Raw genomic sequence first — 22,662 nt, 5'->3', positions numbered from 1 at the left:
GATCTTTTCATCTACGAATAAATGAAGTATTCTCTCGTGTTATGCTCTCTTCAAGAGAGACCACTTTCCGACATCGATTATCGTAATCAGGCTAGCCACACGGATGCGGCGGGACATCCGGACGGCAGCAAGAATTCCGACAAAAAACGCACGGGCCGCGGTTTAAAATGTATGCAAATGCGCGTGACGAGTCGGCACCGCCTCGCGATGGAATACGTAAGTATACGAAGGGCGGAGGAAGAACAAGAGGACGATGAAGAATAAAAAAGAGCAAGACGAAGAGGAGGAGGAAGAAGAAGAAGAAGAAGAAGACGAAGAAGAAGAAAAGGAAGAAGGAGAAGAAGAGGCGGCGTGTGCGGAGCGGACATAACGCCGATGGCCACTGGAACGGCACGGTGGCAAGCTGCTGTTATCTCTTTCCCTCCAGCATCCCGAGCCACGTACAAACGCGCGTGCACCGGCTGTGTGCGTGGCTTTACGCCGCAGCCACTTGGAATGGCCGCCCCGTGTGCGAGTGCAAAAATTGCTCTCCTCCTGCAGTGGCCGGTGGTCGCGCGAACCTTTCCACGGGGGAGGAGGAGGGAAGAGAGGGGCGGAAGGGGAGACGACGTCGTCGCTGGCGTCGTTGACGTCGGACCAGCAACGGCTTCCGACGTGGCCCCCGGCGGAAGCCGCTCCGGTAACAGCCCCCGCCTGTCGATATCGCCGATGCATACTCAATGAGCGACAGATCGTCGCCTCGGGGTGAAGGGGCGTTGGGTATATAGAAGACGGAAAGGGGTACAGCGGCAGCAGCACCAGCAGCGGCACCAGCACCAGCAGCCGGGACAAGGTTCGAGAGTAAAAAAATACGGCAACGTTTCGCCTGCGTGAATCCCCGCGCGCGCACGCCGCCTGTTTAATATTTATGAGAGAGGCATCTAGGAATAATCTACGTCTAAATGAAAACGCTCCCACCGATTCGTGCCGCGATCTCCGAGAACACTCTCTCTTTCTCTCTCCCCCTTCTTGCATTTCTTGGCCCCAGCTGTTGTGCCAACAACTGGATGGATCGTCCTTAGACTGGTTCATCCACGATTAAATTATTCCCGCTTTGTTCGATAAAGGATCGTTTTCTTTTAAATTTTAAATTTCGTTCTTAAAGGCGAAAGAAAACGAGTGGCAGGGTACAACGGTTAGAATATCTATTGGTTTTTTTTTGTAATATTATTAAATCCGAAGGAAACACGACAATTCTGGTTCGATATCGAAAAGGGAAAAAAGAATCGCAAGCGATTCGCGGCGAAGACTGCGTCTGACCACAAACAGTGCTAATTCTACTGCGAGTCTAGGATTCTACCGCGCAAAGTTTCCAACCATAGTGTCTACGTGTATCTGTGCGCACATACACGCGCATAGCTCTCGATATTCGTCACTGAGTGATGTGTGTCAGCCGTGGATACCGTAATTGATGCTTGCAAAAATGTAGTCCTTGACTTGATAATACCAGTCGATAGTGGCACGCCGTTTCAGCGCGCAGTTCTGCTAACTGTAGTTACAACCTAGTTATACAATGGCGGGACGTATGGACGATAAAACTTTCGGAAGGTTTCGAAAGGTTATGGTAATGCGAACGTAAAAACGGAGAAGTTCCGTTGCATCTGACTCACGCGCTTCCTTGGGAAACGTCGGATCGTATCGTTCTAAAGCCGAGCTAAACTAGATACCAAATTTATTTCTGTGTATCCTTATTACGGGTAACGTTATCTCCTTTCCACGTAATAATCGCCGCTCTAACTTCTATCTTCTCTCTTCATCCTTTCTTTTTTTTAACGATATAATATAACGTGGAATTGGAGGAATCCTAATTTTCATTTTATATATATATATATATATATATATATATATATATATATATATATATATACCATATATATATATGGGTTGTGGAGCGAAATGTTAGATTAAAAAAAAAATTTTGTAAATGATGTACTAAGGAAGCTTTCCAATAGATTTCGCGTCATAGAAAAGTCTATTATCTATTCCATTAACGGTCTAGACTGTATCATTCCTCGAATAATCGAAACGGGGGCTGGACAATTAAACGCAATTAGTCTAATGGTGGTCGCTGCGTGAGCAATAACGCGATATAAAACCAATAGAGATGGCTGGAAGTCATAATTTCTCTAGCTATTGATAAGGCCGCACGCGGCCTGATATTGTTCCACGTTTTTAACACATTCCGTTTGACCAACGGCCACGATGTTTATCTACGTATAATTACTTTGTTTTTCGAATAAAACTCATCGGGAAACCAGTTTACAACTGTGCTGTATGCAACGCGATGTCGAACACCAATAACCTTAACAATATATATCCGTATACAAATTATTATCAATTATATCTAAGTAATCATTTTTCAAGAAATCTCTTTATCATTAAACGGGAGAAATAATCTTGTCCGATCAACTAGTAAAATTATTACAAATTATATTTTATAATACTTGAAATTATCTCTTCCAGCTTCGAATTATACACATTTTTGTAACATCTTCGTTCAGCATCGAAGCGGTAAATCCATCATTTCCAGAGTGGAAATCTTCCTAAATGTCCAAATTTATTCAAGACATGATTCTTCATCCTCCACCGTTACTGTAATATATTGCTCTTTCGAATTTCAACTATCTTCGTCTAACATCAAATCACGATCATTATCCTCGTTCATTATTCCACGGAGAGAAGCAATTAAATTTCGAAAGCCAAAACTAACAATCGATCCCATTTCTCGAGAAACGCGTGTCCAAGGCGTCGCACAAGAGTTGTCGAAAAAATACCGTGGAAGATACAACCGCGAATTATTTAGCCAATCATCGGGTTTCGTCCACCTTCGCCTCGCGGATGGCCGTTGATACAAAATTGAAGGTTATATCGCAACGGCGTATCGCCGGTCGGATCGGAGTTATATTCCCGTGGCGGGTCGATCCCTGTCCATACAGACAGGGGTCCCCTTTGGCGTGTTCTGAATGATCCAATCTGTCCGCACAATAAATAATCACGCGTATCGGCACGGCCTACCTGCGCCCTCCGAAACCCGTAACAAACTAATCCGTCATCGATGGCGGATGGCGGCCACACACTGCAACACGCATCTGAAAGGTTTTTCAACGGCGGATCGGCGATCGATCGAGATGGAAACGAGCATGTTATTCGCGCCAAACTCCAATTCTCGAATAAGGGGTGGGGGGTGAAACGAAACGAGGATGAGTTTGCCGGAAATCGTCAAACTTGTGACTTCGCGGAGGATGATGTTCGTCAACCTTTCGTTGCAACGATCATTCTTGCTATTTTAAATCGCGTGATGATCGTGTCGAGATGCGACTCTATCCTCGGGAATATAAATCACGAAGAATTAATTGAAACAAGCATTTGAAACGTACCGTGTGACGTTTCGTCCAACTAATATCGTTACTTATCGAATCACTCTATCAAATCGCATTGGTCCCGGCCGATTGCCCTCGTGGGAACGACGGAACCAACGAATCGGGGGATTCGAATTCGATTACGAAATTTTTATCAACGTGTATTCAACGCGTACAACGACACGAACGACATATGCGCCCGGTTTTCGAAACTGACTCGAACTGTTGGAACATGCGAGCAGATATCTACGTGGTTACCTATGTTTTCTATCTAGTTGAGGGTGGTAGGGGAGAGACGAGGGAAGGGAATAATAACAGCCGTGTAAATGCGTCACTAGGGCCCTGTTCGTTCGCATAATGCTATAATGTCTCCTCTTTTTTTCTTTCTTCTCTTCTTTTTTTTTTCTTTTTTTTTTTTTTATTTCGCTCGCCCGTTCACTCCCACAATGCAACGTTCGTCGGTTCGTCCCGTGGCCCGCTACTCCCCCGCGCCGGCCCCTGCTTCGCCGATTCCCACTTCCTGCCTGGCATCGGTGATGCGCAGTGCCACCTTAACAACAACGAAATTCCCCAGTGGTGCAACGGCTCGACCCCCTCCCTCTCCCCCTTACGCTTCGCGTTCTTCATCGTTGCGTTTCTACGTTTCTTTTCTCTCTCCGTTCCTCCTCCTCCTCCTCCTCCTTCTCTTTTTCTTCCTTTTTCTTTTTTTTCCGTTTCTTTTCCCATTTATTTCTTAGCGAATCCACGCTCCTAGCTTCTTCTTCGTTAGAACGCGAGAAACGTAAATAAGAAGCGGAGGACGAGCGAATCGAAAGGAGGGGTACCGTTACACATTTCCTCCGATGGTATCTGCCTGGTTTGGTCAGCTTCGAAAAAAAAAAAAGAAAAAAAAGAAAAAAACAAATTTAAGTTGGAGTTTCCGTTTACGGAAATAAGCTTCGACCGTGGTTGGACACGTTGGACAGATATCGATCAACGTTCGTGCGATATTCTCGCCTCGTCTGTGTTTCCCCATTTTTTTTCCTTTTTATCTTCCTCTTATTCCCCCTTCCTCTCCCCCTCCTCTCTCTCTCTCTTTTTTTCTAATCACGATCGCGAGAAGCGTTTTGTTCGTACCAACGATGCACAATGGAGCACGTGCGGCGCACGTTTGTTCGTCGAGCGGAGGAATCTTAATCGCGAACCGCGATTACCGCGCGGAGCGTTATTACGCGTATATTTTCAACGGCCAAGGATCTCTACGCCTCGTTTCTCGTCCGCGCGCGCGTCCTCTGGGGGGAGGAAGGGAGACGAAAAACGGTGAAATCGAAACACCACGTTTTACACCACGATCACGTAGAGACGTGCGCGGTGGCGGCGTGAGGCTGCGACAGCCGGAATACGAGCGGTACACGCGCGTACCCTGTCACCGTTTCCTTTGTCCCGGCTACCATTTGTTATTTTGTACATATTCATAACGCCGTTACATCATCGCGTACCGATGCATTCTCTCCGCCGGCCTTTTTCCTTCTCTCTTTTTCCCGTCTCTCTTTCCACCTGCGCGGACACGCACACCTCGTCCCGGTTACTGTTCATCGATACCCGCGCTCAGCCTGAATTCAGAATTGGGATTTAATAAAGCGGCCTGCCAGAGAAACTGGTGGAAAAATTCCGATCCATTCTCGATTACCAACTTATCCGATCGTCGTTTCTTTCAAAATTCACCTCGCCGATCCAACGTTTCTTTCCGCATCCCAGAAGCGATCCACTTCGTTGGAACAAGCTTCTCGCAAGATAAGAGAACAGGAACAGGATCTATGGCAAATGGGGAGAGCATTTAAAGCAGAGAATGCGACGTAATAAATATTTCGTGTCCTCCAATAGGGAACAAGCCTGGGCAAAAATTGTGAAACGTACGTACGTACGTAGGACGTAGGGGAGTCCCGTTACCTGTTTACGTGGTTTTATAACAAAATGCAGATGGAGCGGCGGAGCAAACGTTGAACCACATCTCTCTCTTTCTCCCATCTACAGAGGCAGATCCTTGCTTACGTGAGAAATCTTAGGGAACCGTTATTGTATATCGTAGCTGGCTGTCGTTCGCAAGACACAAAGGCCCTATTCATCCGCGTGCAATCGCATGCATAGGAACACTGATCCTGACTTCCACCTCGGCATGCCTCGCATCGCTTCGCGCCATCCTCTTCGGCAACCAGTGCCTCCTCGCTCGCTCAACCTCGTTAGATCGCGGCCAAAGAATAACATCCGGCGTTAGAACCTTTGGTTGCCACTAAAGGATATCCCGATTACACCCGAGGCTTTCTTCGCTACGAAAATATTCCGTCAACCGTTTAGAAACAGGCCTCTCTCCAACGACTTTCCGTCGATCGTCGCAAATTTTTCTCCACGACTTCCTCCACAACTTCCACTTTCCTTCGATATTCGAGGACAAGCGAACACGCTTTCGAGGAATATCCTTCGTCGAGACAACGTCATAAATCTTCCTCTCATCATCAACCCCTTCCTTCTCCCCCTTTGCAAAGTGGCTCGATCACGGCTCAACGGCTCGCGATCCTCGATCGTCATTGGCATAATTAACGACGCAGGCATCCAAGCTCGGCCGATTCCCATGTCGGTATTCGCGAGTTTCCACGAGCTGCTCTCGGAATAAGTCCTCGTTTGTAGGTGGATACCTTCGTCACGGTGAGCGGTTCGCACCATGCTTTACCGGACAATCGTGGTGGACGCGCTCGAGGACGATGAGCGGAGACAGGACAAGGGAGAGAGAGAAAGAGGCAGGCGGGGAAGGATGAGTGGAAAAAAGACGCGGGTAGGAGGGGGAGAGAGAGACAGAGAAAGAAAGAGAGAGAGAAGGGACCTTCTTCTTGGTAGCGGCCGCAGAGGAAGAAAACGAGGGAGTAGAGGGAGCAGGGGGGCAAGGGGCAAGGAGAATGTCGTGCTGTGCTCATCGAGGTGTAGATCCTCGTCCCCTGGGTCGTTCCTACGCCGTGGTCAGCGTCCCACTAAGCCACGGTCACGTTTACATTCGCGTTCTGACTGCGTTTAAATTGCACCCGTGCATAGAAAAATGAGCCTCTCCGTCTTTCCTACTCGTCGCTCGCCTCCTCCTCTCCCATTTCTCTTCCTCTCTTTCTCTTCCTCCTCTTTCTTTTTTTTTGAAGCGCGCTTTTCTCGCGCGTTCTTCGATTTTTTCCCGATCGTCTCACCGATTTCCATCGGCGCGTTCTCCGCCAAGGATATTTAAATGGAAATAAGGAAAAGAATAGCGAATCTTTGCCGCGATCTCGATAAATTTATATTTCCAACGATGATGCACGATACAGCCGTTCTACACTCGTTACATCATTACGTCGCAATTTTCAGACTCGCGTAGGGGTAAGAAGTAGAGAGAGAGAGAGCGAGGATAATTAATTTTCCTCTCTTGTCAATAAAGCGTACACGAAAAAATTATACAGATAAAATGTACTTGCTACAACATCGTCGAACCGCGTACAAAGAGAGAGATCATAAGAAATGGAATTAATATATCTCAATCTTCTTATTACTCTAAACCCTATCGATAACCCTAAACGTTAAGCATAAAATTGGATAAGATCGAGCGCGATTACGGCATATCCTCACGATGTCGCACGTGAGATTAAGATGTAAACGACACGTTGTAACCCGCAGGCCGATGGACTGATTGGCCCCTCTTTGTTCCTCTTTCGTGGAAACCGTAAAGTCCATTTGAAGCGCGCACAGTTCGCGCTCCGATGGGCTGCGAGAGCGTTCCTCGACTTTTACGGAAATCGGGAACCTGGGAGCACCGTGAGCCATGTACAGTGCTCGGCCTATGGTGGCGAATGACCTAGCCCGATCCATAAGCGTGTATACCTCGCCTCGAGAGCACCCCGCTTTCGCGAGACGAACACGAGCATGCGTGCGTGTGCGTGCGTGCTTTCACGAGGAGCGCGATGTTGGAGAGGGGCGGGGATTGAGATATCGGGGCACGGGCTGATAAATGAGCAGAGACGCGTTTTCTTTTATCAGGGACGCGCTTGTTATTAATCCGGTTCCCTGTCGCGGTTCAAATGCCGCGAATGCCTCCCTCTGAACAAGTCTTCCTAGCGACTTTCGATTCGAGATCACTAGACGCGAGGAAGCTCTGATGAACTTTTGAGGCTTTGAGTCGAGTTGATATTTTGATAAGATTCGATGTTGTTTTGGACCGATGGTCAAGATCGAACGAAAGTGTGTAAGGATGCTGATCTGATATTTGAAAAATTAATATATTCAACGGGATGGGATGAAGATGTAGGACGGTGGACGGGAATCTGGAGGAAATGGATAAGCGAGGTTTGTCAGTATCGTTGATCTGATATCAATACGTTCAATTTTTAATATTATCTGATGAATTCGAGTACGAGAAAGGACGCACAATGACCTGACAATGATTAAATCCGCGAAGAAATTAATGAATGAAATTAATAAAATTAATCTCGATACGGAATATCTACTTTCGGAACGAGTAATCAAGTGATATCGATACGACGGCTAAATTTTCACAATTTATAATATGATGGACGATAATCTATTCAGCCGTTATGAATTTCTCGAAGAGCAGAAAGGGTTCGATCAAACGTGTAACACTGGTGGAACATCATCGAAGCACCGAAGTAATTTCGGCGGACCTCGTCAACAGGTTTCCATCCGGCCGGGTCCAGAAAAGATTAATCTGCAGTTACGATCAAAAGAGCGGCTGTAACGGATGCTGCGCGTATGTAAATCGGCGGCGACGTGTCTCGCGGGCAAAAACTAGACTTCTTCGCTCGTGTTTACAGTAATAAATTACAAGTGGACAGCCACGGCGATGTCACTCTCGCGTATGCTCGCCGTGCACGCTTCCTCCGCGCTGTACGTCGCAGGATGATGAAGTGGCCTCTCCTTCCTCCCGGCCGGGATACGCATTATATCGCGCTTGTCTTTCCACACGTTTGCCTTATCCGTGTACGTACACCCCCGTGTAACTCCTAAGTACCAGCACACTTACGACTACGAAAATGAAACAGAAAACTCATTATCCTTCGTGTTGAAATCGCGCTCAATCGCGATGTCGAATTGAGAAATCCAAATATTTTTTAAAAATTAATTTCATTCCTCTCGTGCTTTTCCTCTTTCATATTATTCTTCCACGATTTTAACATTTTTCTACCATTACTCAGATTTCTCATATATATATATATATAATTTCCTATTTAATCACAATTATGCAATTATATAATTATATACGTCTCTCGTATCGTGTGGTATCGTATCGAAATCGATAAATCAATCATCGGTGGACACGAATAGACATCAAATAAAATTTGAGAAACGATACCAGCAACCAATAATTTTCCATACTCGTCATACTCGTGTGCATCGTTGTGTGCGAGACGTAAGGCAGAACAACAGGAGAGATAAAGTAACTTATCGTCCATCCCACGATACACACATCGATACACATATCCTCGATCTAAACATCGTGTCGAGGGGGAGGGGGAGGGAAATCCTCGTGATTAGCATAGATCGTCGCGTTTCCTGTTCCACGAAAAAAAGAAAAGAAAATTTCCGCTCGATCGAGGCAGGGATCGACGGTACACTAACCTGATTCGCAACAGGGATTGAGAAGAGGCCTCCCCCACCACTCGTATTTCCTCGTTTAAATTTCTCGCGACTGTTTAACCGGGTTCTCTCGCGGTTTCATCTCTCGAGCGATAAAATCGCGGCGGATTAAATACCGCGGTTGTTTCGTTTAATCGGGATTCCCTCTCCCCTCCCGCCCCCCTCAGTGGATGAGCACGAGCTACCTTTCGATTCTTATCGCAACGATTATCGCGCGTGGAAAGAGAGAGAAAGAGAGAAAGAAACAGAGGCGCGCGCGGTTTCCTTATGAATTTTGATGATATCTGATCGATGACTCGCGAGCAAAAATCCGACTCGTTAAAGGGAAATTTATAACCCGACCTATTCCAGTTTCGTGCCAGAGATTCTATGGACGGACGTGCCGCGTTGGAAACGGTAAATTATACGCGAGAGCTCGCACATGCACTTTCCGTTCGACTCTTTTCTCGTCCCTCTTATGCATTCTGTCTCCGTTCAACTCTTTTCGCCGATTTCCTGCATCCAGAAACGCAGCAGTGGATGACAGCGCGTACATCGGTTCGGTTGTATTCGGCCGATACGAAAATTTTCGAAACGTTGGGGGCCGTTTTGGGAGATATTTGATGCAAGAGCGGGATGCTTCGAGCGAAAAAAGTCGAGTTTGTTACACGTGCCACGTGCAATCGTCTATGAAATTATCGATATAGGCGGTTGGGTTTATCTTGTCTGAACCGTGTCAGGTATGATTTTTATTCGTGGTCGCGGAGAAATGCCGTTGAAGAAACGAAGAAGCGATCCGGTTGGAAATGGGGACAGTGTATCTTTTGCTTAATCGAATTCGTGTCAAACTTGTCGTCCGGCAAATTTCGAGCCGTCGGAAATAACGAATAATAAAACTCTTATTATTATTATTATTCTAACTATTGAAAAAGCGCGAATCTTTGAAACAATTTCAAAAATTTCGATTTCAAAAAATATGTATATATATATACAGAAAAATAAATCGTAAAAATCGTTCGCGCGGTTGAAACTAAAAAATTTCCAAAATTTTTACAAAATCAAAAGCAAAAAAAAAAAAAGAAAAAAAAAGAAACGAATCATAACGAAACTAGAAAACTTTCGCTTCTCCTAATTCCCCACCCAAACCGATCGTGTGCAGGAGCCGTAAGACGGTTCGAAATTATCCGAAGTGCTCTGGAGCACGTGCAATTTTCGAGCAGTTTCCGCGGGCTGGATATCGAAGAAAGAAGAGGATGGGCCGAGGGGAGGGTGGGTAATTTTAGCCAGGTTGCCGGTAATTTCACGCTTTTACTCGGCCAGGTTAGCAAGGCTTGGCTCGTTCTCGTGGAAAATGTCGTCCTCCTCGCGTACACTCGGCCGTACACATCGGAGCAAGACCGTCTCCTCTTCCTCTGTCGCGTTCGAGTAAAGGCCTTCGAGTGGGTGCGCGCACGAAAACCGCGAGACCGTACATCTAGATAGTTACGGGACATGACTTCCTCGCTCGCGGGATTTTATCGCCCCAGAAATCTGCTGCCGTGTGCATGAACGCTTACGTGTATCCGTGCATACATGCACGCATGCACGTTGCTGCACACAATCGCGCAGCCAACAACTTGCCGCCGCCCAAAGATTTGCGATTGTTCACTTGCCGGTTATGGCGGTGTCGCCGTGAACACCGGAGGACATCGATGGCCGATCGAACGAACACGAATGAAATATAAACGTGCGGAATTTTCGCGTAGGTATATAACTGTATGAATCGAAGGATTAAGGGAAAGTCGAGAAGGTTACGAACGTGGAATGACTAACGTGGGATTGGGACCATCGTGCGAGACAAAGGGAAGTAGCAAAGTATTATTGTAGAAGCGCATACCACACCGTGCGGATTAAGATCGTAGAATGGTTGAAAGGCACGAATCTCGTTTGGGTAAGGATACCGTTAATGCGCGATAGAAAAGCAAAAGTAATAGAAATTAGAAAAGCGGGGAGCGAACGAAGTTGAGAAAATTTCTAAGGCGAATCGAAGGATTAAGGGAAAGTTGGAAAGATTGGATTGCGATGGGATAACGTGGGATGGAGAATATACAGAATGAAAAGGAATAATCGAGGAATTAAGAATGCAGCGTAGGTACTTTCGATTCCTTTGGACAAATATTAAACCTATAATTATTAAAAAACTTTTAATAATTATAGGGAAACGAAATCAGGTAATTTCTACTCTAAAATATCTTTCTCTAAAATTTATAAAAATTACTCGAAAGAGAAAATTTCACGCATCGTTCCAGTCAATATAATTCTTTCTCCCTTTCCTTACGGTTTCCATCCGTATAACGGGGAGATACACGAGGGTGATCTGCGCGTTTCACTCACGCACTCGGCCCAAGGGAACTCAGGTGAGAGAGAGAGAGAAAGAGAAAGAAGGAGAGGAGAGAAAGAGAGAGAAAGGGAGAAGGAATTGTTGTTGGTCAAAGTCAGGCTGTTGGCTAGTCGGAGGCTCGACTCGAAGGAGCAATCGTTTGCAAGGAGCAACGAGCGATCGTTGATAAGGGTATAGATGCGCCCCGGGTGTAGGCGTAATAAATTGTTTGCTGATTCTATTGAGCCTACACGATGAAAACAATGGGGCAAATGAGAGACGGAGGACGACCGAGGAGGGATATCAAGGAAAATGAAATATTGCCTCGATCGTGGATGTCGCCGATGATCAACGTTCGATTTCTAATCCCAATTTTTATCGATCTTTGTTATTTAAATATACACTCGCATAAATATACAGATTATTAGATTCAATGTCGGAATCCTAACTCAAAGTATATTTACTGCACTGATTATAGTCGATCGAATGTAAGATAGGATCGTCCAATCTTTATTTTTATTTTGACGAGCGAAACAAATTCAAAGCTACTTCGAAAGCTGTCTCGAATTCTTGAATCGTTTTAAAATGTATCTAATTCTCTTTTATTCTTGGACGAGACAAATATTTCCACGGGCTCCGAAAATCCGTTTTTAATTAATAAAAATAATCGAACGTATATCGCGAAATCAACGATCGAGGCTACGACACAAAAAAGCGATCGTTTGTCGATCGGCTCGAAACCGTCTTCTCGGAGGCGAGAACGAGCGGAATCGTCTCGTTCTCTAAGCCTTCGTGAATCATTAAAGAGGCGGTGATCAAAAGAAGAACCGCGATGGAACGTATTCGACGATAGAGGAGCCCGTCTTCGGGAGTTAGACACCGGCAAAAGATCGCGTATCTCCGCCACCTCGCGCTGTCTCACGCGAGAGTATTGTTTCACGTTTAACGGCAAGGTGAGGTTATGCAATCCTTCTATTCGTGGAGGCGCGAGAAGACGAAGAGGACGAGGACGAAAGGAGGAAGGAGGAGGAGAAGAAGAAGGAGAAGAAGGAGAAGAAGAAGAAGAAGAAGAATAGAAGGAAGAAGGCAGTAGATTGTATCGCGACGTACGATCACCGTGGCTAACTATGATGCGACGTGTATGTGTATTTACGTGCACCCGCCTTTACCTGATTTCAGGACGCCGCACCATCTTTCTCTCTTCTTCTTACTTCCACCTCTTTCTTCCGAGTACGATGGAACGGGAGCTCGAGTATTTGTCGAATCGAAATTTTATATTCTATTTTATTTTTTTCAAGCGTTTGGATAACGTAAGTATCTGATTCGATGTTTGATATCGAACGGATTATCCTCTTTTTTTCCCCAAAAATCCAAAAATTTAATTTAAATTTAAGCAGTTTTTGAGAATTTTGGGAACGATATTGAAATTTTGAAATATCGAACAAGTAAATTTTGAAATTGTTGAACGATTATCGAAATATGAAATGTGAAATCTTCGGGACCGAGTTGCGATTTTTGAGAAAAATCAAAATTTTGACGAGAATTTTGGAATTTTGAATTGTTCGAGAAATAATAAAATTGTACGATTATTAAAAGTAGGTCGAATTATGATCGAAGAACGAGAAACGGTCAATGGAGCGCGAAGAGAAAGATATATATATATATATATATATTTCGCGTGTATTTCTTCGAATGGTTGGTGTCGGTACAGGCAGATGGAAAGCGTGACGCAAGGTTAAGAAGAAGTGGGTCGTATTTTTGCGGGAGCGAAGTTACAAGAACACCAACACACGCAATTAATACTAACCAACTCCCGATCGATCGGGACTAGCGATCTCTCGAATAATACTCAACGTCGTATTACCTCTTCTTCGTTTCTTCTTCGTCGAAGAATCTCGAGGATATCCTGCTCGTTAAATCCTCCCATTTAAAGCCACGATTTTCGCGCGAAGACAATGCGCGACGACCTTAAGAAGCTCCGCTGTTTTCCCGGCGCCTATAAGGCGCACGTTCATTAATCTCGATCGGTGAGTCACACACCGTGAAGAACTTTCATCGAGGCGTGGGCCCTTTGCTTCTTAACTCTTTCTTAACACACACACAAAAATCCGATGGAAAGCCATAAACCACCGATTCATTCGCCTCTATCTGCATACACGCTGCAGAGCCGACTCAAAAGAATCTTCCACGGATCGAAACGAATTCTCCGTCTTATTTCGTATCTAAAACGTTCGAACGTAATCGAGAGATAACATAGATTTTTCTTTTATCGATCGTGCGTAAAAAACTCAACGATAAAAAACACACACACACTTACAATACACTTACAATAAAATAAATTCAAGTCGCAGATAGAAATGCGAAGAGAGTGCCTCGTAACACGTGTCGAACGATCGAATTCCGAAACGTAAATGAAATATGTAAACACGATCGAGAACGTATGTACTCGCGATAATAATATTTATCCACCGAAACACGAGCGAAATACGAGCACGCGTATAAACAAAAGAATTACGACGTTCGTCGAGCCGATAATCCCTTAATAATAACAAACGAGGAACGAAACTTTTGCCGCGAAACTGTTCAATATACGTGTATCCCGTCGCAGGGAAGGAAGCAGAGAAAGAAAGGGGAGAAAAAAGGAAGAGAACGGGTATACGTAGGAGAAGCCGTTATAAGGTGGTGTCTGGGAAACGGTTAATAGGACAAATTACACTAATAAAAGGTAACAACGTCGGCCGTTTTCACGGTAGAATAACAATGGGCCTCGCAGGTCCATTTGAATATTTCCCTAATGCCCGGCCGGCCACGGCTGCGGCGGACATGCGCGCGCTTTTTCCTACGCATCAATGCCCAGTAGGTTCTGGGTTCCGTTGGTCGTCTGTCGTCCGGAAGGGTAGGTCCTGCCTACCACGAAACTCGCGTCCCCCGACTCGTGTCCTCTCTCTCTCTCTCTCTCTCCCTCCCTCCTCTCTTGGGGGAGAGCGGGCACCGTGTCCGACGACGTGGCATTAAATTCGTTCTGCCACCCTGGCCATTCGTCTGCCGCGCTCCCGGCTCCGTGTGCGAGCTGAGCCGCGCGTATATCCGCTCACGGTCGCACGCTGCCGCCCGGAATTTATTGTCTTTTGTAATTGGATTATTGAGCTGTAACCGGCCGCACGTGACGCGTTCCTTTTATACCGTGTGGCAAGGTTGTTGTACGGTAAAGACGGTGATAATCGTCGTTCGGTTTTGTTTCGGGCTCGTTGCGGGGGAAGACTTGGTAATCAGGAGCTCGAAATTGACCGTGTTCTTGGTTAAAAAAGAAGAAGAAGAAGAAGAAAGAGTAGTTTGTTGAATAATTTTTCATCGTTGAAAAATTTGCGTCGAAGAGATTTACGAGGACGAATGATCGATGGAATTTTATTTAAGCATTAATCGGAGATTATTTTGTTCAGAGAGATATTAAAATAGAATCGGGAATAACGTGGAGGAGTAATCGATGGAGGAACGTGGTAGGAGGATACGCCATGCTGGTTCATCGTGATCGGGGACTGCTTTGCTCCGGTATTGGACGAGGATCGATTGTCGGTAGGGCGCCGGTCGAGGGGGTTCCTCAAATACGGGGCTGCGTTAAAAGCACGCTTAATTTCACCGTGACACGGAGGTATCGCGTCCCGGCCAATCGGAGCATCGAACGATCACGGTCGAAAAAGGAGAACGCGATGACTGGGGATCCAGGACGTATCGATGGATCGAAACCTTCACGGTGCCGAGCGCACGACCGCGATTCCATCGCGATGCTCGCCACAATTATACTCCTTCTCGATTATGCTCAAACTATTTCCAATTTCGATTCCTTTATTCCTTCACGTACGAATAATTATTTCAATTGTTTCCCGCCGTCTAAAAATTAATCGTCGGAAAGTTTTCGGATTAAAGTTCACTTCGAAGTAAGCTCGATCGATTGTCCTATCCAAACTTTTCGCTCCTTTCAACTATCATTTTCAATGTGCAAGATGTAAGAATCGCCGCGATCGGTCCAAAATTATTACGTCCAAAGATCGATTGACCGCGGCGCGCCACTTGGGAGGATGGTTAAACGTCCGAAGGAAAAAAAAACATCCCGAAGATGTAATTCCCGAAGCGTGCAGGCCACGTCCGTGGCTCGTTAATTCGAACGTGTGGAAGAGCGGATGCGCCGAGTCCGCTCGTTTCCAGGCCACTTTTCACGAGGCTCCGCGTCCCGGCTCGAGGTGTGCTCCTCGTCGAACTCGAGCATCGGCAACTCGTGCTCGAGGAACGGAATGGGCGTGTATGCGCGGTCTCCATACCCGATATTCCCGGACGACTCACGACTCGCCGGAGAAACCATAAAGTTTCCGCCATAAGTTAGCGACCGGCAATGGGCAGTAAAAGGAACGGTTGGATTTTCATGCACCGGTTGAAAACGAGGGGGCTTACGCGTCCAGGAGAACGTAAAATCGCGGCTTTCCGACCCCTTTCGCTGCCTCTCGATTGTAAAACTCATCCCCGTATCCCGCCTTTTTTTTCTCCCCACTCGCGTTTCCCCTCCGCTTTCTCACCTGCCCGTTTTCAACGCCCCCCTCCCGCTAATTCGCTTTTTCTCGCGTTTCGAAACCAACGACTATCATCGGGCAAGTGGAAACGAGATGCGGAGATCCCGCCTAGGTATTGGCTTTTTACGGGTAAACGCGGAGAGGAACGTCTATTCTTTTTCGACATTACTCTTACGTCACGAGACACTTTTGAGAGTTTAATTGCTCGGAAAGAGTTTACGTTTATAAACTCGGTGACCGTTGTACGAAGTAATGGGCTCTAGATGGGACGGATTGCAACGTTTCGTTGCACGTTTCCCCTTACAATGATGTTTTACAATCGAAAAACAAGGAGCGCGGGTTACACACGGCGTAGCTGTTTTTACGATCACTTTCCTGTTTACCAGGAAAACACTCGATACGTAACACTCTATTAGCCAGAGGCTCCTTCCGAGGCGAGCGCGAGCGGGGTAATGTAATAAACGATACGAAATGCGGGGATTAATAGAATCATAAGGAAACGAGTTCCCGATATATATCGCGCGGATCGTTAATTGAAGTTTCCAACGTGCAGTCTCGAGAAGTGTAAAAAAATATATATAACATTCCGATCGCTGTTAATACTCTTCTCGCCGGAGATGGAATATTATTGAACGGTCCAGTTTCACGGTTCGTCGAGGAACTTGGCGCGAGCGTATCGGTTCTGAATGAAAACTGTTTCTGGTTCGACCAGAATTCCAACGTTGTGTCCCCACGTTTTCCGTCCGAGATACGGTATCAATGAGCGCGAATCGCGCGCAAATACACGCACGATTTTAATCGACGCGTATCGAGGCGGCCTCATTAGCCTGCTGGCCCCTTACGATATTCTCTGATAATTACGATATTCCGACGGATATACCTCATCGGATCGGTCGGATGGAATCGTGGACGGCAACTTTGACTCGCAATTTTTCTTACTAAGCATTCTTATTTTTTTTCTCTTTCCTGTTTTCTCTGCTTTTGTTTTTTTTTCTCTCTCTCTCTATTTCGATCTCGATTTGTCCGGCCTCCACATTTTTTTACGCCTTTCGAGTTTTCACGGGATAATTATTATACGTAATTTTTGCTCGGTGAATGGTAACGAACCAGTTTAAAAACGAGGAACAAAAATTGCTACCGTGTGCATGAGATGCAACATTTTCTTCGACAGCTGACATTATTTCAATATCTCGGGAGGTTTGAAAGAAGTGGTATTTCCACATTCTAACCGAGTTCTAAATGTTATTAAAGTTGTGGAAGCATATTTTAATATTCATACACGTGATATCGCGTTAAATTGGTCGTAAACTATCTTTCTCGCGAGATAATATTTATAACTTATCTTTTACACACCATTCCCAGATTTAGATTAGGTTAAAAAGTTCTTCCGTGATTCAACAAATCCAACTTGTCCAATTTCAAAAGTATTCGATTGTCCTGGCTCGGCCATCCATCTCGATACGTCGGAAAGTCCACTCTGGGTAAAAATTTCACTTTCAAAAATCCCCCCGGCTCCGCAATTTTCTTCACTCGACCCGACGCGATCATAAATCTTGATCGCGGTGGAACGTAAAGTGTCTTAAAAGGAAATCGTCCAGATGGAATCCAGTGGCCGAAAACTTTGCTTCTTCCCCTCCCTCTTCTTTTTTCTCTCTCCTCTCCTCTCCTCGTTGCGGGACACCGGGAGTTGGCGCGAAGTCTCGACTCGCTTTCAAAGAAACGAACGTTGAAACGGACTCGGCATGAAAGTAAGCGATAGCGATCCGACAACTTTAATTAACTTTGACATTGCCGCTGTAATTACGGGCGTCATTAAAGCCACCGGCATTGTAATTGAGTTAAGAAAAGCGATTTGCACCGGGAGCGAACTGGAAAAGTCTTGCCCGATCCGCGACGATCCTGGCCGTCCTCCAGCCAATTCTTTCACCTCCCCGCCTCGCGCTGTCGTCGCCATTTATTTACGACAAATATTGGCCAAACGATGGCATAACCGTGCGTAAATTATCCCGGCTGTTTAACTCGGCCGCTGCCGATGATTTATTCATCGCGAACCTTGCCATTTTTCCGCAACGATTACGTAATAATTCCTCCATCTCGCGGAGAAGGACGACGAAGGAGAATGAAGAATGTCGCGGAACAGGAGGGAAAAGAAGTGTCGAGTTTCTTTTCTTTTCTCTCTCTCTCTCTCTTTCTTTTCCTTGGATCTTACACAAAGTCAAGATCGAAGAGAGAAATATGGAATACGTTATAAATGTGTAATCGCGGTTTTTCATCGCGCGCGATTCCTCTTCGCGCGCCGGTACGCAATCGGGTCTCGATCTCGCGGGGTCAAGAGATTATTTTATGAATATGCATACGCCTTTACTCATACATATACATGCGCGGGTAATTCATAATGGTCCACTCCCCCTCGACGTGCAACGACTCCGTCGTTAATATCTAGTTTACTCTCGCGTTTTGCGCGCCGCCGGTATACCGGCGGGAGAAAGACCGGTAGGCCGTTTTAAGTGGCTTGTCGACACTTTGACAGAAACACGGTTACCACGAAACTGATATCACGTCGTCCAGCGTTCCACCTTTATGAATACTTATCGCGGGGGGGTCCGTCATCGAATAAAAAAAAAAGGAGAAAAAGGGAAGAGGAATGGAAGAAGGAATGGCGAGGAAGAATGATAGAGCGTAAACGATAATAAGATTCTTCTCACGCGAACAAATTTATTTTGTAATTATTTTAAACCGCCACTTTTTCCATTTTCCGACTCCGTAATCACGAAAGTGCAAACATATTTTATAAGTATAAATATATATATTCATTTGTCTGGAAATGGATTCTCTATATATCAAAACCGTTCCTCCGAGTTTACAGACGACGAATCAAATTCTTTATCGATAATCATCGAACAATCGTCGAAAAGATCGAATTACCAATTACCATAAATGCAATCGTTGGATGGTTATGCGCTTATCGATCCTGTATCGCGAAACGACACGCGAAATCTTGAATTAAACATAATAAACCCCCTCTCCCTTCCCACCTCGCGTACGTACATACGTACGTACGTACTCGCATCTTTTTCCCCCTCGAAAATTCACCTTTCTCTCTTCCCTTCCGTCTATCCACATGTTCCACTTGCACGCGAGCAAGAAGAGGTAGGGATGAGCGGGGAAGAGACGGTGGAAAGAAGGAGAGAAGAGGAGGAGGAGGAGAAGAAGGAGCATGGGCGAACGCTCGGTATTGATGCATAAAACGTGCATATTTACGGAGCCTGTTTTCACGGATGTGAACACCCGGTATGCACCGCTCGAGAGAGGAAGGCAACCGGGCCCCGGACTGCATCACGAGCGCCATTTATTTATTTTACCCCGGCGGATGGATAAAACTTGTTTACGGTGTACGGACACGGGCGTGTTGTGTGTACGCGCGTAGAAAACCGCGGTTCGCACAAAGCGCGGATTTGCCCGCGTAACGAATGACGACAGCGTTCGACCTCGTTGACGCTTCGATTTTCGTCTTTCCGTGGAGCGAAATAAAGAGAGAGAGAGAGAGAGAGGAGGATACTTGGTTCTCCTTGCTATCTTAACATTAACATCGGTGGTACCCTGCGACGGCACGGCTAGGGGAAGAGTAAGTAAGTAGTGAAGTTGGTGGAGTGAATCGACACGGTGGAGAAATAATTTCTACGCGGAGGAAAATGAAAATCATCTTGCGGCCTCGTGTTTGTGTTTAGGGACTGGCAGAATGATTGATCTCGGGTTGATACGGAAACGTTGGCCTCTGGAAGATTGATTATCGGTGTACTGGCAAGCGTGCAGTTGGTATACATAATCGTCGCGATTTGCATGAGCTCACCGTGCGTCTCCATCGTGTCTCTAATTAATAATTAGTCGTGACTGAGGCGCGTAGATCCGCAGATGGATGTACGATGTTCGCCGTTTGTTAGCCGACTTTTGTGCACTCCGTGCAATTCCGCGTTCGATATATCGCGAAATTTTGAAATATGATGTAATTACAGTTAGACGAGTTGTTTACGTTCAAATTTATCTTTCGTTTATCGGTAACGAGCGTTTCCACTTTCCGCCCCACGTGTGTCGTGTCCGTTATCGATTTCATAACTGTCGATGAACGAGAATATGAAATTAACGCCTCGGAAGGATAATTGGATTTAAGGGGTTTGATAATCCGCAAATGCAAAATGTCAATTGTCGTGTGATACTGGAAGGAAAAAAAAAAAGAAAATCATTTTATTTAATTAGAACATTTTCTTCAGTCAAATGATAAAACTTTAATGTGCCTATTGTATATTTTTCTTATCGTATGAAGTATCGAATTTAATATTTCAATGCTTGTCTAATTCCTTCCAATTTTTTCCAAAAGTCAAGCGAAATATCTTTCTTTCTTACCAATTCTCAAAAACTTTCCTACTCTAAAATATCCCTCAGATATAATTCCTCTAACGAATTAATTCTTTTCTTCTTTAAAACAAATATATATATATATATATATATATATATATATATTCGTATTCCTGCAAAATCCATATGCAAAATATCAAGCAATTGCATACATAATGTTCATAATTATCAACAATAGAATCGTATATCGCAATATCGAGTAACGAATATTGGGCAACAGTTGGCAAGTTGATGATGGCACGGGGAACCGGCTGCACCGGCTGGTGCCCGCACTTTTCATCCCTCTGGAATCACCATGTTTACGTGTTATATGTCCGTCTCTTTCCTCTTTTCCATTTTGAACGTTGTCTCCTTTGTTGTCTTGTGTACGGAAAAAAAACTCGTTCGAACGAATACATTTGCCCGATTCGTATCGGAAAACGGGCAGCGATGATTATTACACGAAGATGGACGATGTAGATATCCAATTGCGGAGGAATTAAATAACGTAGAGTGACTGCGAGTGACGCAGTCGAAGATATTCCGATTAGGAAAATTGATTTCGTAGATCGATTGGTCACGCATGAGATGCAAACCTCGTCTCGGCGTACCCCTTCCGCACGGTGATGCGTGACATTAAAACGGGGAATTTTTATCCTCCGTGACACGTACGTTGCGCCGATCCAGATACGTGGGAAGCTGTGCACGACACGCGTAGGAAGTGCGTGTTACCCACGCGCGTCACACGTTGTAATGTACCGTTGTGTAGTGTCTCGTTGATGGCCGCAGTGGAAAAGATCATAGAAAGTTGTACTGTAACACTGTAATTGAATCTACCCTCACGGTTCGTTTTCGACGAGGATGGAGAAGTGACGGAAGGAAAATTTTCTCGAGAAAAAGAAAGATTGGAAATTTTCGATTTCTTTTTCTTCGATCGACGATTTTCTGGACGGAACATCGGCTTGTTTGATGTGTTATTGTATTTATAAAAATATGTATATATAAAAGAAAAAAATAAATAAATTGAATCGGAACGAATGAAGATGGGATATGATACTTGAATTGAAAAATTTGGAAATTTTTTTCACGAAATTTCCCATCTCTTTGAAGATGGGAAGATAGGAGGGCAAGGAAAGTTGTTAAGATCGTTCACGCGTGATGGTACCAAGCTTCATTGTTGGAACAGGGAGGAAATAATTTTCAGCACGTCCTTGGAGAAGGGGGCATTTGTCCTCCCATCCGCAGACGGGCTCTTAATGGGTTTTTAGCCGAGGCCGTAAAACGCATTAAAACTCGTACCGATGACGAAGGAGGAGGTTCCTCCTTGCCAAAAATCAGGCTGTGCATCAAGGTTCCCCCTACAAATTCACGGCAGCACAGTGGTACTTAACACTCTTCACTTGTTTCGCTAGAAATGGCCAACTAACTTGTCAAACTCTACGTCCTTCCATCGTTTCTTCTTCTTCTTTTTCTTTTTCTCTCGTCGAAAATGATAATTTATCAATAACACGGATCGATGCTTGAAAATAATTGATCGAACGACTTACTATTAATAGTAACGAAAATTTAATATGAATTTACAACTTATTTCGGGGATAAAAACGATATTGCTGGAAGATTCTTGTAAAAAAAGGAAAAATGAAAGTTGAAGAATATTTTATAGGTCGATAAGATCGTAACGTTTCAAATTGAGATTCTGACAAGGTAACGGCGTTAGTGTTGGTACAATGTTGTATTGAGAAACACTGGCAGGACCATCGTGGGCGTACCTCAGCACATCCCATATACCTATACAGGTTATATAGTGCTATAGGCTTTTCGTGTTTAGGCGCAGTACTGCAGCCATGCCGCTTCCAAAAACTGCCGCAGTAAGACGATACTAATTTTCTATTAGGGTGTGCAAATGTGCAAAAACCGCCATTATTAGGTGACGAAAATCGATCCCTGTCCTCAACCCCTCTCGAGGTTGAACACGTTTCTCAACTTTCAGGAAACGAAGGCATTCACTTCGTGTCATTTCACGTCACTTTACTAGGTCCACCTATGAGCAACTTTCTGAACACTTTTATCTGAATCCAAATCATGACTCGTTTCTATCCTTGAAAAAATCAAGGAGAACCTGATAAAAGATCAAGATATCAAGATGATTTTGAAATATTTAATTAAAAAAAAAAAAAAAATAGGATTCAGAGCGTTAATTTACGATCAATTGAAAAATTGAATAAAATTCAATGATGATTCGAGATATCAGATATAAAGTGAGATTCAAAAATCGATTTACAACACAGAATTTTTAAAATACTTTTCGATAGAAATACCTTTACCTTCC

The 22,662-nt window shown here is 44.9% G+C and overlaps 1 protein-coding gene across 5 annotated transcripts in view; it reads right to left on the bottom strand.

Moving 5' to 3' along the window:
• LOC107996218 (homeotic protein distal-less) overlaps positions 1-22,662 on the bottom strand; it is a 75,327-nt gene that overhangs the window by 9,186 nt on the left and 43,479 nt on the right. The gene's annotated exons all lie outside the window — the stretch shown is intronic.

Source organism: Apis cerana, linkage group LG13 (genome assembly GCF_029169275.1).
Source record: "Apis cerana isolate GH-2021 linkage group LG13, AcerK_1.0, whole genome shotgun sequence".
Lineage (NCBI taxonomy): Eukaryota > Metazoa > Arthropoda > Insecta > Hymenoptera > Apidae > Apis > Apis cerana.
This window is presented reverse-complemented; position numbering and strand designations above follow the sequence as displayed.